At 42.7% G+C, this 17,874-nt stretch overlaps 2 pseudogenes; one reads left to right on the forward strand and one right to left on the reverse strand.

Annotated features, from left to right (window-relative positions):
* Positions 1 to 10,260: 10,260 nt before the first annotated feature.
* Positions 10,261 to 12,853, reverse strand: LOC115228984 (annotated as a pseudogene).
* Positions 12,329 to 14,315, forward strand: LOC115228985 (annotated as a pseudogene).
* The last annotated feature ends 3,559 nt before the right edge of the window (positions 14,316 to 17,874 follow it).

Genomic DNA, 17,874 nt, shown 5'->3' on the forward strand with positions numbered 1-17,874 from the left:
AAATTTTGGTTCAAAGTGAAAATCTGATTGCCCAGATTGTTGAAATGTTTGATTAATGTGTATCAAAAAACTCCCCTCTTACAACAAAAATTCCAAAATAGAAAAATAGTGAGCTCGGGATGATAATAACAAGGCCGGGGCAGTCATTAAAAGTAGTTGACTTATTTTAAAACGAAAGAGAGCAGGCAGAGCAGAATGTGAAAAATCTCAGCTCAAAGTAATTAAAACTGTTTCTGCTTAACTTCACACGATGTTGCATGGTTCTTCTTTGCATTGTTATCCAATAATGTAATATTCTCTAATCCAATAATTTTAGAGAGTAATTGCTTTTCCCATGAACAGCTGTATGTGGGATGTTCAAGGGTAGGCAGAAGAAAAATTTATTCATATATGAAAAGGAAAGACGGACAACAAACATTGTTTATCAACAGGCGAGTCAAAAAGATTAAAAATTGAATAAATAAAGAATACAGAGAAAATAGTGGTATAGAAATCTGAAAATAAGTATAAAGAACAGATTAAAGGAATAAACTAAAAAATATCACAAAATGATGAAATTTCAATTAACTTTATAATTAAAAGAAATTACATCCCAAAATATTCCTTCTGTTTCCAATTACAAAAATAATAAAATTTAACTAAAATAAGCATGACCACATTGCTAACCAAACGCGTGCTCACGCGTGGTTATGTTTGCTTTTCCATTGATAATTAAGATAATGAAACAATAATTAATAAAAAATAAACTTTACTAAATGTTAGTTTTTATCCTTGTCAGCCGAAAATAACCAGATTATTTGACCAGATTAATAGCCAGATTAATAGCCAGATTATTTGACTTTGTCTCTTGGTTCACTTCTAAATTAAAGAAACTTAATTAAATTCATTCCTATATTATTTTTCTGTTCTATATGTTTCCAAGATAGAAGTTTATTTAAGCATTTTAACAAAAACACTTAAATTATCAAGATCAACATGTTCAAATTTTTTTACCTACTGTGAGTACCGAGATTTTCTCTACAAGCGTTGGCAACAAAAACATTTAGGGATGATTCCTTTTAACAACTGCCAAGCAGACTTGATTTTTAAGAATGAAATTTTAATTTTCGACTTGTTTCAAGCAATGAAAGTTTATAGAAGATTGAAATCTTATTTTATTATTCTCTTTCATTATTTTTTCTTTCTGTGACACATACAACTGATTTAGTCGATCGCTTTACTCTAATATTGGTCAAACTAACTCGAATATTGATCGGTAATGTCTAATATAATAAAAATCGTATAGAGCAAGCACACCTAATGTTCATAGTAAAACATAATGGGGATAAAATAACGACTATACATTGGGAAATATAATTTTTAAGAACAGTCAGAAAAATCAGGCAGGATTTCTCTGACTTTATTCCTGAGCTGATCTCGGTTCCTCTCAACTCGTTCGAGTTCACGTTTGAGGACAATCGCCTCCCTCCACTCGCAAAAACATTTCCCTATAACACGTCTTAGCCACCGTTAAATAAGAATAACCACCTTTGGTCGTGTCTCTGAGCTATTCGTTGGCATTTATACTCCTGCATGCGTATATCCGTGGTTGTGTTGACCCAGTCAATAAGGGTAATTTTCATTATTCTTCGTCGATAGACTAAATCAGCATCTGATAATCGTTTTTCTTCATTTGCCACGACCTTCCATTCGACAATGTCAACTACCTGTGCAAGTGCCCTGAGAGATCTTTTCTTAAGTCCCAAATCGTGCTTTATTCGTGCCCACTCAAAAGATAGTTGGACATTTCTTGCAGCCTCCCCATTCCACAGCAGCAAGGCTTTCCTGGGGTGCAGGAATTGGTGTTACCTCATCAGTCTAGTCCGATCGAATGCCACTGCTCGCTCTTGATTTCGTTGTTGAGTTGCAAGGAAAGTCCGCCAGGCAAACCAGCCAACGAATCTGAGTAAGTAGTCTTGGTGATGTCGCATGGCCATGTCGTTTAGTCGCATGTTTCTTTCCATCAACTTCTTCCGCTGTTCCTCTTTTTGCGCTTTGGCTTTCCGTGCTTGCTTGACCAAAAGAAGCTGTTCCCGCTTTGCTGCCTCAGACTCGCGTTGCTTCCGTTCATTGGACTCGGCCAGTGCTCTCTAAGAACATCTCTTTTTAAAATACTGATTTCTCTGCCTCCACCTCTCGACGGCGCTGCTCTCTTTCATCTCGTAATTCCCGTCGTCGTTTGTTGCGCGATTCCATTTCTACAATTCCAAATGACACTCAACCCTCTCGGAACTTTTTCTCTTCTCTGAAACTCTTGCTGTTCCTGGCAAGTAAAAAAAATTGATATCACTCCAATTCACGCTGTTTTGTCTGCAGGACGTGTTCTGCCTCTCTCCAGGCGGCTGCTCGGGCTTCTAAGCATTCCTGATTGGGTGACTCCTTAAGTCAAACTGTGACACTCTTCTGTTTCAAAAATTCAATTTCTGATTTTTGTCGTTCAATTTCCTTTCGCTGAGTCTCTAGCAGTTTGGTGTGTTGATTCTGCCTCCCAGCCATTTCTTTGTCCTTAGACACTGCCTCTGGAATATCCTTTACCCACGTGGCCTCGTCCTGAGAATAACTAATCTCAACAACCTTCAACTGGGGAGTGACAATTGTAGTCATTTGGTCTTTCTTTTTGGGTGTTTTTGCAAGAAATGTCTTAACTTTGCTCTTGAAGTCCACGCCAGTTTGACGGAACGGACGATTGACCTGCACTTGGATAATCCATTTGATAAAATATTTGTGGCTCAGTCGTGATTTTCTCCACGAATCAGCACGTGCCTTTAGACTAGACATTACTCATTTATATCAACAGTCGGTTTTTTTCCTCCTCTCGAAAAACTGCCGCTTTATTTTGCCGACTCAGGGCCTGCTTGTAGCTTGCCCTCCACTGGGACCAACATCCGTAAATTCTCCGACGGGAAATCCGCGTTTGTGCCGTGTGGACCAACTGCTTTGTGTCCTCCACGGTTTCTTTCCAGACTGAAAAGTAGGCGAATTGGGTCTACACTACATGAAAACAAAAACGTTTAATAACAAGTCCTCGTTTAGTTTGGAAATGATTCTGGAAGCTTTTTTCTGCTTCTCAATCTTGTTCTTGTCTCTGAGTGCACAATTTTGCTGTATTTGGACAGCACACTCTCTGACATTCGTGATCGTCCTGCCACTACTTAACCCACAGGACCTGAATCCGTCGTGCACGTGCTGCTTCCATTCCAACATGTCCTTCCTGAACTCAGCCATTTGGTGTCGCACGACTGCTTTCTCCTTCATTTCTCGCTGTTTCTGAACTCGTTCTTCTTTTGCCAATTCCTGAAGCACCTGCAATAACAGGAGACTCGCTAACCTCCTCGCGAGCCGCTTTTTTGAGTTGTTTGAGTTTTTCTGCTTCTTTTTTTTCGTTGATTCGATCCTGCCTGTTTTGCTTAATCTGAGAAAAGTCATGCCAGGAAATCACCCTGTCTTGGCGCATATTCATCCTAATTCGGGGATCCAGGCACTCTTCCATTCCCGCCTTTCCAATTTTCTTATTTCTTTTCAGCCTTTCCACTATGTCGTCCACGTCGCACGCGTCCTGCACTGAAATGTTGGCCATGAAGGCGTCGTCCAGCCACTCTCGCAGAATCAGTTCGGCTTGGTTTCAGCCAATGGAAGGCACCTTCGCTATGGACGCCGCACTCCTGAAAAGAATAGTTTTTGACTGCATTTGTGGCAGATTCTTCAATTTTCTGAATATAGACATTTGTGTACTTTAATCCACGTTCGGACGTCCTCCTTCTTTTTGGGATGTTCGATTGAGGGCTCCCACGAGTACAAATCCTTTCTCATTTAATATCCATGGTTACTATTTATATAATAAAATACACATTTTTAATGATAAATGGATATTAACATGTACAGAGAGATATATTTAACAGACCAAGAGAGAGGAGAGAGACACAATTCAAACCAGACCTGACCAATTTGTACTTTAAACATGGTTTTTTTGATCTGCCTGAATTGGCTGTGAATGTCTGATATCTTTGATGACCAGTCCCCCTCAGCGCCAAAGAACGGCTCTCAATTAAATGAATCGAATAAAAAAATGTTATAAAAAGCTGGCAATTTATGATTATATTTATTTCTATAAATATATTTCAATTTTCTGAATGTGGTGGAGAAGTCTCATTTGTTCGGCAATGTCTGTGAGGACTTTGAACTCTTCCCGTCCAGGTGTCAACAAATTTATCACAATCAGAGCGTCTGTTTACCAGAAACCACGAATGGATCGACGTCGAGTCCACCAGTGGGAAGGTAGGACTAACCACCCATGCCACTGTATTACTCTACATCATTCACTTTAGGATAGTCTGGGAGAAATTGTCTACGTAGAACTACCCCAAGAGAACTCAGTGGCTAACACATCTGGTTAGTCTATTTGGTTCACCCAAGAGAGCTGCTGCACTGTGGAGAGTGTCAAGGCAGTCAGCAGTGTATTCCCCCCTCTCCCTGGACTTGTTTCCGAAGTGAACTCTGCATTGGTCGACAAACCTTCCTTGCTTGACAAATCTGAGAAGAACGACGGTTAGGAAGTATGGCCATTGGTAGTGTGGATATTCAAAATGCAGTTGGACTCCTCGGCCGACGTCTCCACGCTCATGTCGAGAGATATGTACGAGGAATTCCTTACTAACGAGAATTAATTAACTGTTTTTATTAATATTTGTTTCTTGGCAACTGATTTGTGAATGCCTGACAACATAAGGTGGATAAAGGGACGAGATAATGAATTGCCTTCCTCTGTGCAGGAAATGTAATCCATCTTAGCGGAAACTTACTCCGCATTGTCGACAGTCACGGAGGGTCTTGTAACCATTTACTTCATTCACGTGACACCGCCCTGATGGTAGGACATGTCTCCAAATCCTTGTTTGCGACGTGTGAAGGAAATTTGTCAGAGTGGACGGTTACTGTCTGGGAGTATCCCAGTCTTCAAATTATCTATCAATTTACCGATCAGGAACAGTTGGTGCACCTCCAATTCCTTTCCACCAACATTCTTCTTACTTTATCCGAAAAAACACTCAAATTATGGTCGTCTGGATTGTCTATTTAAATAGGGATTGGGTCAACAAACAGTTCCTGGGACAAGATCAGGTCGAGTCCTTCCGAGAATTTGTTCTGGTCCCCAACCAGTGGGACGGACGCAAGTTCATTTTGACACTCGACATGAACGTGTTTGTGTATGTCGTGTCTCTCTGCGGAAGTGTCTGTGAAATCACTAAAAGGTAGCCCGTCGGGTGGGCTGACTTGCAGTCTCGTCGAGATGTCTCCGAATGAGGAGCCCACCAATCAATTCCTCCGCAACCGACTTATTAGTTTCTTTGACCACCCGACAAACGATTCATTTCCCGCCTTTTGTCTGCTGAACTTGGATAGGGAAAATTATGAAAAATACCTCGCTCACACTAAGAAGAGACCGACCATCCGCGTGGAATGTTGCTGTTGGTTGGACGCTCATAACATGCTTTTTGTCTGCGATAAAAGTCGTTTCATCAAGGTAGGGATGTTCTTTCACTCAAGTATAACTCGGAGACTTCTCCCTCCATCAACGAACTGGCCTTGACAGACGAACTAGCTGACACATGTTGGCCAGTGAAATGCATTTGCGTCGACGGGCCGGAAATCTACTTTGTGACTAATGTTGGTGATATGTCACTAATTGCCAGAATCTCGACCTGTGTGTTGCGAAAGAACAGAACAACCAAATCAAAATTGTCAAGAAATTGAACACATTCAATATGAGAGTCGACAGAGTGCGATTAATTCCCGATCCAGCCAACTGTCGTATTGTGATATTCGGGGACAAAGTAGTGGAGTGTTAGCACGTGCAGTCCCTCACAATGGCCTATGAAACTGGTCCCGGAGAGGTGTCCGTCATCGAACATGACAATTGCGTTGGGATCATTGACATGTGCACGTTTTACAGAAACGGAGACTACCTGACTGTAAACCAAGGATTGATGATCCTAGACTACCCAACCGGGGGGAAAACTGTCGATTTGGAGAATAGAAGATGGCAGTGTTGTGACAAGTCAGTGCATGCCATTTGAAGTCTTTCTCAGTCCTCTTACTTGCAGATTTCGTCTCTCTGTGCTCTCTCGACTGTTCTGTTTGTGGGTGACACATCGGGGATTCTGCATGTCTATGACACCACTACTCTCAAGGAATTTCGACTGATTCAACAAGTCAAACTGTTTCACAATCCAATCGACTTGATCACGTTGAGTGTTCACATACTATTCCTCAGATCAGACCAATCGGTCGTCTCCTTTGCCTCAAAGTCGGCGGGGCAAATTTATTTTATGAGTGCCGATCCCTCCAGAAAATTTGAAGTTTTGGATGGACTGGTGACTGAACCGTTTTATTGGCAGATGTCGAATTGGGGACAGTGGACAGTGTTTCTCTCTTTTCTGCCCAACCAACAGTCTGCCTCGTCGCCAGCAATTCGGGGACAAAACTTGCGGTGTTTTACATTGACAACTGTAAAGAAACTAGTTTCTAAATTGCAGTCCAAATCAGTCGCGAATATATGTTCACGTTGAAAGAGAGATTGTATGAGTGTCTATTGACTTCACCTCGCTCGTTTGTCGCCATTATCGAGGGGGGCACTCTTGTTCAGTGGGACATTCTCGACGTTGTCCTTACAACTTACCACTTTAGAGAGGTCCATCGGTCAAAAACGGCCGCCCTCAAATTACGAATGTGAGGAGTATCTGCAACTCCCAGGACGGATTGACTTTGGCAGGTTTGAGGACTGACGGATCACTCTTCACAAGTTCTGTGGAATTGGTGGCTGTTTGTGTTATTTGTTCAGGACAAGACTACTCAGTTCTGTGCCTTCCCCAAAAGTGGTGCCAAAGTCATGTCTTCATTCAGCGGACGGCACATTGTTCTGTCGACAACTTCGGGGAGTCTCCTCTGTTTTCTCAAGTGAGACGAGCTACTCATTTGCAGTGACCAAGTTAGCGAGGGGCAATATTCCAGTCAGTTAAAATCAAATTCCTGGCAAACAGAAAAATCACTTGGTGGCCTCAAAACTTACGAGGAAGGAAAGGTGCGTCGTGTCTATGACCTTTAGAGTCTCGCTTGGAGTGGTGAAATGGACTTTGACGTGTATTCCCTCAACTTGGACGACTTGACGTGGAAGGAAAAACGTGAACTCGAACACAACATCAAAGAAAATGAGAAATACTCAGAACAAAAGAGGGACATCCGATCCAAGTTTGAGGAAATCAGGAAATCGGTGAGTGGCCACATTAAATGACCAGATTGAATTGATTCGACGAGAAAATAAAGAACTGCCGGAAACGGAGAGATTGGAGTTGGCCGAAATGGTGATCGACGTCGAGAGGGAATCCCGTGCCTACGAGGAGTGCGACAGTGCCATCAATCGGGTACCTTCTTCAGACATTCCAAAGATGAGACTCAACTGCAAGGAGGAGAACATGTCCAAGGCGGCGGAGATGTCTCAAATCAAGTCCAAGTACTGGGACAACTACGAAGTGAAGGGACAATCCCTCCTTGTTATTGAACACGTGCTTATTCCAAGATGTTCAGAGGAGATTTGCAAGTCTGCAATTTCCCGATGCTTCGACAGTGCGATCGGGAGACGGAAACAATTCACAAAATGGAATCCCGAGACAAAACAGGCACGTTTGAAAGAAAGGTTGACTACCACACCTAACTTGCAGTTGATTCAAGATCTCGTAGAGGACTCGGTTGACAACTTCAGGTCACAGTGTAGGCTCACCAGGAACGTTATCTGGATGAGCCACTGCACACGCAGTTCCACCCGCAGTCGATGGAGTACCGATTCGACCAGATCCGCCTCTCAGAAGTAGTGCTGTGAAGTTACTCCAGAGAAACATTAAGCAAATCAAGACGTCTTTCAATGCTTTATTTGAGGAAACATTGCAACTGAAGAGACAAGCACTTATTCAAATCAACCAGAAAATCGAAAACAAGGCCAAGATCGTGAAAGAATTAAGTGGAACTGTGCCCATTGACACTCCCTACAAACTAGCACCGGTCGAGAACCCATCCGACATGTTCTTGGTCTCAGAGGAGGAGGTCACTCTACGATATAACCCGCCAGATTGCAGGAAAACTTAAATACAGCGACCACACGTGCACTGCACATGACATGGAGGGCACAGATGGGGATAATTGGAGAGAACGGGGGCTCAAGCTGATGATGGAAGGAGTCCTCCAAGTGAAGAAAGAGTTCGTGTGGAAGGTTTAGCTGGTAATTATGGTCAGGAACCGGAAATGCCGAGCTTTATGGCGGAGAAAGACCAGACAAAGTGGACGGTAGAAGAACTGCACCTTGCAGAAGAATACAATCGTAAGTTGAAACAGAACATGGAAGAATACGAGCAATACAAAAAGGTCATTTTTGAGTACACGGCAGGTCCTGGAAAACGAAATCAAGAAAATCGACTCTTCGATAGAGGAGGTGATGAAAGGGTTTGACTCGAAACTGCACAACTTATTCAAAAGTCGAATAAACTCCCAGTCGGCGATATTCCAGGTTGTCGTGAGGCCAAGATCTCAGGAAGAGGTGACCATCGCCCGAATGAAGAGACTCATTTTGGTAGAACAGGAATTGGATTTTTGGGAGGTCGAGATGAGAAACAAGTTGGCAGCGACGCAAAACAAAATTGTAATTGTGCCTCAAATAGAAAGGAACGGAAAACTTTGTTGAGAGAGGAGTGTCGACAGATAATCGAGGGACTTCACGAGGAGTACGACATCCTGGTGGCCACCGACAAAATGCTTGAGAAAAGCCTCAAATCCAAGTTCGACTCGACTTGGGCGGAAAGATTGTCCAGAATATTCAAAAAGCGTCCAAAGTGAATGTGTAAGGTGACACGGCAGACTGAGGAGTGCTGACACGATCGAGGAGTTGCTGCAGTCCTACAAACACGCCGAGAACACCCTCAAACTGGCCGAAGCACAGCGCCCGGACGACGTGGACCCTCACGTGTGGGAAAGATTCTCCGCCTTCCGACGACAGAAACTGGAGAGCGAGTTCCAGGTGAGCGTGTGACACTACTGCAGATGAAGAAAAAATACATTCAGGTGACGGAGGCCGCGTGTCTGCAGGGAAGGACGACGAAAGAAGTCGAGGACTTGACGAAGGTGGTAGTGCCGGAAATAACGCGGACATTTGGAATGTTGGTGGTGGTGGACACTCTGGTAGGATTGCGGACAAGAGAAATGAGTTATACTACAACTTGGAGATCCAATTCGCGATAAAACAGGGACAAGTGGAGATAAACGTGGAGAATGGAATCCGCAATTACTCCGACGCGGTGCTGCTGGAGAGGTCGATCGTGGAGGGACTAAACGCGGACATAAAGGTGGTGTTCCATGAGGACGTGGTAGAAAGTGGCGAACGTTAAAGTAGGCATAATGAGGGAGGGCAAGGACGTGATGAACTCGATAGCACAACTCGAATGGCACAGTCGCCTACTCACTTGTAGGGAGCACAAGAAGATGGAAATGCAATACGAGGACATTATCAACCGAATGAGGGAAATCAAAAACTTTAAGGTTTCCAGAGATATGCACAAAGTAATGGTTTCCTCATAGCAGGTCATTTCCAACACGTTCGCCAACTCTACCAGTCAGGGGGAAATTTCAGCACTGGAACAGGCCATAGTCAAGCAGCAGGAGGTATTGGTGTGCCGTCACTGCAGCACGGAGTCAAAGTCATCAGGGAGAAGCAGAATCTCCTCTCAGTCCTTCGCTCTGAAAACAGGCGTGTGCTCAAAAATAACGAGACTCTGTTGGAGACGAATTTGGAGGTTGGTGTGGAAGTGAGTGAACGGAGAATAACTTATGAAATGAACAGTAAGCACGCCACTCACTCTTAGCACACGAAAACGAAATCGACGAGAGGACCAGTCGCTACGCAGACATGGTCATGCGGAGAAGAATGGTCGACCAAATTCAGGAGAACGCCACTCAACTGGCCACACTTCGGGCAGAGGCCGAGCGACTAAGAATGGCCACATTCCCCTCACTTAAATGACTAACCAAAGACAACATAAATTTATTAATAAATAATATCTCCAAGTGAATACACACACATCACCACTTTCGGAAAAAGGGATATTTCTTGGTAAAAAACTGTGTGTATCTTCTCCTAGCAGAATCACCGAATCCCAACATCCAGTCAGGATGGGAGTCCCTTTCATCCTCCAGTCTCACCTCGAAGGAAGGAAGTGAAATCAAATCGAGAGGAGTCATATTCTCCATCAAAGCCCTCTTCAAGTTCTCGATCTACAGTAAAAGAAGGGACTACCTGTCCACGGAACACGCTCATTTGTTTGTTAAAGAAAGACATTTTGAATTGTTTGTCAATCTAAACTAACACACGACAACAACCGCGAACATTTCCCGGAGTTGACTCACAATCTGTTCTATCAACACCTCCGACTGAAGAGAGGGCAGCAACAACTCCCGAATCTTATCAGAGAAAGGGATTTTAGCCATTGGCCAACACCCCCAGCCATATGGGTCTGGAATGATCACACAAACATACAAGCACGCCACTCGTCGGGGTGTTTGAAGGGAAAAGCCAGTCCATTGTCGATGGCCGCAATCTCCACGTCAAAATCCCCCGAGTCTGGTCTCGGAATCATTTTGATAAGCCAATTGTCCCCTCCTCTATCTACAATCAGCAGGGACACCCACCAGTGTTCCTGATCAGGTAGTCCAGAACCACCAGCCTCTCGAAGGCCAGTCTGAATGACTCCTTCGTGTACTCCGACAGTTTGAGGAAGGAATTCTTCCTGGCCCACGAATCCGCCTCCTCAAACTCAACCACGAACAACTGAAGAGACCCAATCTTAGGGGGAAGTCCCATTCGACGGAAATGAGAGGCAAATTTGGGGACAGCCAGAGAAATGTCGTGCTTTGCCTTGCACTTGGCTCGATCGATGGGACCGTAGTTGAACACGTGACTGACCAGGTTCATCACGTTGGTGGTGGGGACGACCCCCAAACCCAGTCGTTGGTCAACATACGACGCCCCCGCCTCGGAAAGGTACCCCTGGTTGATGATCAGGCACCCCCGTCCGAAACAGCAAGGGAAACAAATTCGCTGAAACCACTTGAGCCAACGAGGGTTGAAATTTCCGTAGGGCTCCTCGTCTTTTGGTTTGAATACAGCTCGGATGTTCTATTTTTCAGTTTTTAGACTTACAGAGTTCTTGTCTCTCATGAAGTAGACTCCACTAGACCCTTGTTTGCTCAAAAGTGGGTCGATGCCAATTTCCAAACCATTTTCAATGTCATCTGCTGTCTGGATGAAGTTAGAGTCGTTCATTGGATAATATTTTGCAGTTAACATAGTATACCCACTAGGCATATATATCGTTGTATATTATTTTTTTATTCTAATTATATATTTAATTAAATATAATATTACTTAATTAAATTCTCGTATTTTACATACTATTAAAAAATTTCCAAAATATCCAATTATTCGAAACGCTAGTCTCCATAAATAGAAACATTTGTAGCCTATTTTAGGAATTTGATAATGAATTAGTAAAAGAAGGCAGCTAAGACTGCATAATTAGTAATTACCCATTGACTTGTGGTTTATGTTGTTCTAGTTCTCGAAAGTTCCACTAAAATTAAGTGTGAAAAATTGATATTGAAAAAAACAAGCATTTTTAATTATTTATAATTATATTACAATTAGATAATCGAAAGCAATTGATATTCAAAAAAATAATAAATTTAATTATTAGCTTAAAGCATGGACGTGCACCTTTCGGACGACGAGTTCATTGACGTGGCCGTGGACGGACGGCAATGTCTCCACGGAGTAGCCGACCATTCTCGGGGGTCTTTCCACCTGAAAATGATGGAAGCCGTGAAATACGACGACTTCCATACGATCGACTGGCAACGGAACTTTCAGCGAAACCGCATTCGTCATAGACAAATTGTAGTCGAGTCAAAAAAGTCATCGGTCGGACTTTTTAAGTACATTTTCGACTCTTCGTCGTCTTGGATCTGCATTCTTATCGTGGGGGTCTTTCGGGACTGACGGCTGCCTATATCGACATGTCCTACAAGTGGATGGGCTCGCTTGTGCATGGAATCTGTCTATCCGACCGTCTACTGGGGAGAGAGGACTGCTGCTGGACTGCCAACAACACAGTGGACTCCAAGACGTGTCCCAATGTAATGGAGTGACTTACTGGCAGTGGAAGCCCTGGTCGGAATTGGCAGGGGGAAAGGAGAATGGTGCATATATATTCGACTATTTCATGTTCTGTCTCCTCTCTGTGCTCTACACTACTGCCGCAGCCATGATGGTTAAGTTCCTCGCCCCCTACGCCAGTGGGTCGGGCATTCCCGAGGTATTGTCTTCACTCACTTTCAGATGAAGACCATTCTGAGTGGTTACATCATTCGGGGGTACCTCAGCACGTGGACACTTATCATCAAATGTTTTGGAATAGTTCTGTCTTCGGCCGGGGGACTGTCGTTGGGAAAGGAGGGTCCGTTCGTGCAGATTTGCTGTTCGATTGGCAATCTTATTTCCAAACTCTTTCCCAAGTTCAGGCGGAATGAAGTCAAGAAGAGAGAGGTGTGATGACTCACTTATCAGATTCTGTCCTCGGCCGTGGCTGCGGGTGTTTCGGTGGCCTTTGGTGCCCCTGTGGGAGGGGTTCTCTTTAGTCTGGAAGAAGTGAGCTACTTTTTTCCCCTCAAGACTATTTGGAGGTCTTTCTTCTGTGCATTGGTGGCCACATTCGCCGTCCATCTGTCGGGCGTCAACAGGGGTGGTCAGGACATTCTGTTTTACATTGGCTACGACGATCCCACTGCTTACGTCGAACTAATTCCCTTCCTCCTCCTGGGCATAATCGGGGTTGTCTCTCCTCTCTATTCAGGGGTTTTATGGAGTTCTCTTTATTCGACTTAACGTCAAATACTGCGCCTACAGAAAGAATTCTTTTATAGGGAGGTTTCCTATTACTGAGGTCTCTCTTTCCTACTATTTTAGGTTGTGGTGGTCACTCTTGTTACTGTCTTGGCCTCGTACCCCTTCTCCTTCACTCGTCAGGACTCCAATTCCTTCATCCGACAACTCTTTGCTGCCTGCCACGTCGGGGATTCCAATCCACTCTGGTAGTGGACTTTTCCATGTCTTAGTGACTACCAATGGGACTACTCGGTCGGGCAGGACCGTCAGGGGAACCCTTCTCTTGGGGCTGGAATATACACCTCCATGTGGCAGTTGGTCATCATCCTTGTCCTCAAATTTGTGTTCACGGTGACCACGTTTGGACTAAAGGTGTTGTGTGGACTTATTCGAAGGTGCCTGCTGGATTATTCATCCCCACGATTTGTGCGGGGGCCATAATGGGGCGAATCGTGGGCATAGGAGTGCAGCAGATTGCCCGGTTGGGGACTGTGGTCATTGTAGGACGTTCTACATCAACTCGACCTCTCTGGTGGCTGTGATCAACCCCGGAGTGTACGCGCTTGTGGGAGCTGCCGCCACGCTTGGGGGAGTCACCCGAATGACTGGTGTTGTTGAGTATTTATAGTAGTGTCCCTGGTGGTGATTATGTACGAGATGACTGGCGGGATTTCCTACATAATCCCCATAATGATGGCCACAATGACCAGCAAGTGGATTGCTGACTGGTTTGGGAAGGAAGGGATGTAGGCACTGCTTTTATTTCATAGATACGACCAACACATCCACCTGAACGGCTTCCCTTTCCTCGATGGAAAGGACGAGATTTCCGAGAGTGGCACGGCCAATGACGTTCTCCACGCAATGTTTTGTTGGGCATTCACTCGCAGGGACAACTCGGCCGAACTGACTGTCATCGAGCAGAACAAAATGACCATTTCCGAAATCAGTATTCATTTCTTTCCATTTCAGAACAAATTCTCGAGGAAACGAACTACAACGGATTTCCAGTGGTCGTGTCCAGGCACTACAAAGTGTTGGCGGGGTTTGTTTATCGAAGAGACCTCGAATATGCACTGGGTACACCTTCTACTTAATGACAGACCGATTGAATGGATTTTCCGATAGCACAATCGTCTATTTTTCTGGTCCTCGCCCGGAACAGCACAAGTCGGCCAGACTCTCCGTCATCCTCGACCAGGTCAGGTCTTTGGGCCAACCACAGAGTCCAATGACAATGACTGTGTTCGGGTCTATCCACATCACGTTGGAAATGTTCCAAAAGTTGGGAATCCGGCAAGTTTTGATCACCAAAAATAAGTGCGTATATGGTAAGACTGTCGTGTAGTGAGGTGGTGGGAATCATCACCAAAAAGGACTTTGTCACATATATCGAGGACCTCCGTCTGAGGAACAAACTTCTCAGAAGTTAATTTTTATTTAATAAAATTAATATACTTTCTACATGGCTACATTTAAGCATATGGCTAGAGATGTAGAGAAAGCAGCACTTACTAAAGAGCATCTTCTCATACTCGTTTTTGGTCCTCATTTTTGGAGGCCATCTTCTTGGTTGTCTTTGAGACATCTCTATTTCGGTGGTTTGGAGGGGTTGGTCAACAAATCTGACAAGAATGCCGACAACGCCCACTTTTCTAATGGATCTTAACGCCTTTAAGGAAGATTGCAATAAATGTGCCATAAATATTTGACCTTGTGTATTTACACTGATAGTAAATGGTTGGGGACTTACACCAATTCGACATTCTCCTTACAAAACGTGCAAAACTTCTTGATCAGTAAACACAAGCCAATTAAACTTTTTACTTGACGTCAAAAAGGCTAGTCTTTAACAATGCCTTTACTTAATTTTTAACTAAAATTAGACAATTTCCTCAAAACGTTCGCGCTTAAAAGATTAAACAACGTATGGTTGAGAGGTAAACAAATTTCTGCGTCTTAAAAATCAAACTATACAATATGTTTGTAAAACCAGTCTTATTCTACAACTCCTCTTCTTGGGCACTCACAGTGCACGAAATGGAAAAACTGAATTCCTTCCATAGAATGGAGCTGAAATACATTCTAAAAATCTTTTGGTCAAAGCGCATATCAAACAAACATCTCTACTCCAATTACAATGTACATCCTTCGGACGAAGAAATAAGAAGTAATAGATGAGGCTTATTCGGTCACATCATAAAAATGGACAGGAAAACTCCCGCAATCTCGCAATGAAACACCACTACGCTCCTCATCCGGGAACGACCTTCCGAGGAAGACCACGAATTACCGGGACTACGCTAAAAAGAAAAATGTTGAAGATCCTTTTGTTTTACCGTGTTTACAACAACGCGGGAGCCGAAACCAAATTTATAAATTTTAATAAACAATAATTTTTTGATTTAATTTCCATTGGAAAATCATAAAAGAAAAAAATGTTTTTCAAATTTTAAAACAAGTGACTCACGCTTTTTTAAAATATATCCAGGAAGCAATAAATAAAATTGAGTTTTAAGTTAAATAATTTCTCAATCTGTCGAGCGTCAATGGGACGAAATCTCTTGTCAAGCAATTTTCGAAGGCCTCCTTCTTGTCTCCAATCAACACCGTGTCGCTTGCCTCCGTGCAGGTCGCTGTGAAGGCAGCAGTGTCTGGTTAAAGGCTTTCCCTTCCATCGGGAACTTGGTGGATAAGAAATGCCTAAGAATCGCAATCTCCCTCCGTGTCGGGATAAAAATCTGCCAGGCGCATAAATGCCGCTGTGGGGGAACTGTTGACGAGTACGGTTTGCACCCCCTCGCCTCCCGTCGGAGTGCCGGTCGTGCCCCCAGTCACAGTGAACTCAACTCGATCATACAGAGAGCAAACCTTACTGCCTTTAGGAAGAAGGACAACGGCGTAAGACCCATCTCTGTGGGAAATGTTCTCTTGAGGGTCTCCGCTAAGCTTCTCTGTCATCCCATTGTCCCTTGTTTGTCTCCAAACTTTCTGCCCGCTCACCTTGGTGTCAGCGTTTTCAATGGTTGCAAGGCCGCGGCCCATTCCATTTGTGAGCTGTTAAAATCTTCCGAGGAGTTTATCATGGTCAAACTGGACGTATCTAGTGATTTTAACTCCATCAGACTGGATCACTTACTGGAGTGCTGCCGCGAAATGGCTCCTTCTGCATACCCCTTCGTACATCTCGCTTACGCATCCACAAGCATACAGTGGGGCAAATAAGTCATGGCACACCTATCATTTTTTTTAATTCAATATATTTTTACAATGATAACTTTTTCGATTTAGTTCATCATGCTACACAATAAAATCTTGCATTCTTTTGAACCCATTTCGTGCTAATTATATTCATGAATTTCAAATAAATATAATTGTTTTTGCTTCATATTTAGAAAAACGTCAAATTTGATGTGTAAAAAGTGATGACACTATCAAAAAATATGGATTTTTTGACAATAAGATACAAATGATTATCTTTTGGTGCCTTGTTTTTTTTTGAAATAATTGATTCTTAGTTCTATTAATATAATTGATTAGTAGATTCCGATAGTAGTATAATATAATTTTATTTTTGCCTTTTATTAAAATTATCTCGTCGATGAGGAAAGAGCATTCTTTGGACCTAAAACAACGAGTTGTAACGCCACCACCAAAACGGTAAAAGTATGGAGAGATTTCTAAATTGTTGATATTACCAAAAAGTACTGTTCGAAATATTATTACTCGATGAAAGCAACGCGAAACTGTTATTAATAAACCAAGATCGGGTGCTCCAAAAGATATCTCTGCATCTTCTTCATTAATGAAAAGATTAGTTGCTTCAAACCAAAAATAACTCGAAAAGAATTGGCCGATAATTTAAAAATCACAGGAACGTCAGTGTCCCTTCGTACAATCACTTCTACACTACGCAAAGAAAGTATCAATAAGCGAAGGCCCCGTCGAGTTCCGTATTAAAGAAAATACACCTTTCAGCGCGAATCCAATATGCAAAAAATCTTTGAACAAAGAAAATGAATTCATAAACAATATTTTGTGGTCGGACGAATCAAAAATACAACTTTTCGGACTGAACTACACGCTTTCAATTTGGCGCAAATCAAATCAGGCGTATATCCCAAAATGACCATACCTACCGAAAGCACGGGGGAGGTAGTATCATGTTGTGGGGTTGTTTTTCATCAACAGGTGTTGGTGAACTATTTGTAATTGATGGAATGATGAATTTTCTTAAATATTGCGAAATTTTGGAAAAATGTCTTTACCTTCGGTCGCGAACTAAATTTGACACAACATTGGACATTCCAGCATGACAACGATCCTAAGCACAAGTCAAAAGTAACCGTTAAATGATTAGAAAAAAACAAAATAAATGTTTTGGAATGGCCAAGTCAATCGCCAGACCTGAATCCCATCGAAAACTTATGGAAAATATTAAAAAATAAAAGTTGGCTTAAGAAAACCAAAAAATATCCAGGAAATAAAAAACAATTTGCTACGAAGAATGGAAAAATATTTCTAAAGTAGAATGTCAAAAACTAATTTTTTCTTACAAAAACGATTGGAAGCAGTTCTGCTAGCAAAAGGGAATGCAACTAAATATTAATTGATTCGTGCCATTACATTTTTCCCTCAAAAAATTTACTTTTAAAAATAAATCGTTAATTACTGCACTATTAATAATTCCCTTTAAGATAGTTTTTTAATAATTTATCTAAAAAGTTCTATATTACTAATTTATTTTTTAAAGTAATGTATTTAATAATTTTTTGCAAAGAATTGTTAAATTTAGTCAAATTTGCAAAGGTGCCATGACTTTTGCCCCACTGTACTTATGTTTGACGACGTTCCTATCA

The sequence above is a fragment of the Octopus sinensis genome, unplaced genomic scaffold (genome assembly GCF_006345805.1).
Source record: "Octopus sinensis unplaced genomic scaffold, ASM634580v1 Contig11546, whole genome shotgun sequence".
In the NCBI taxonomy this organism is placed as follows: domain Eukaryota; kingdom Metazoa; phylum Mollusca; class Cephalopoda; order Octopoda; family Octopodidae; genus Octopus; species Octopus sinensis.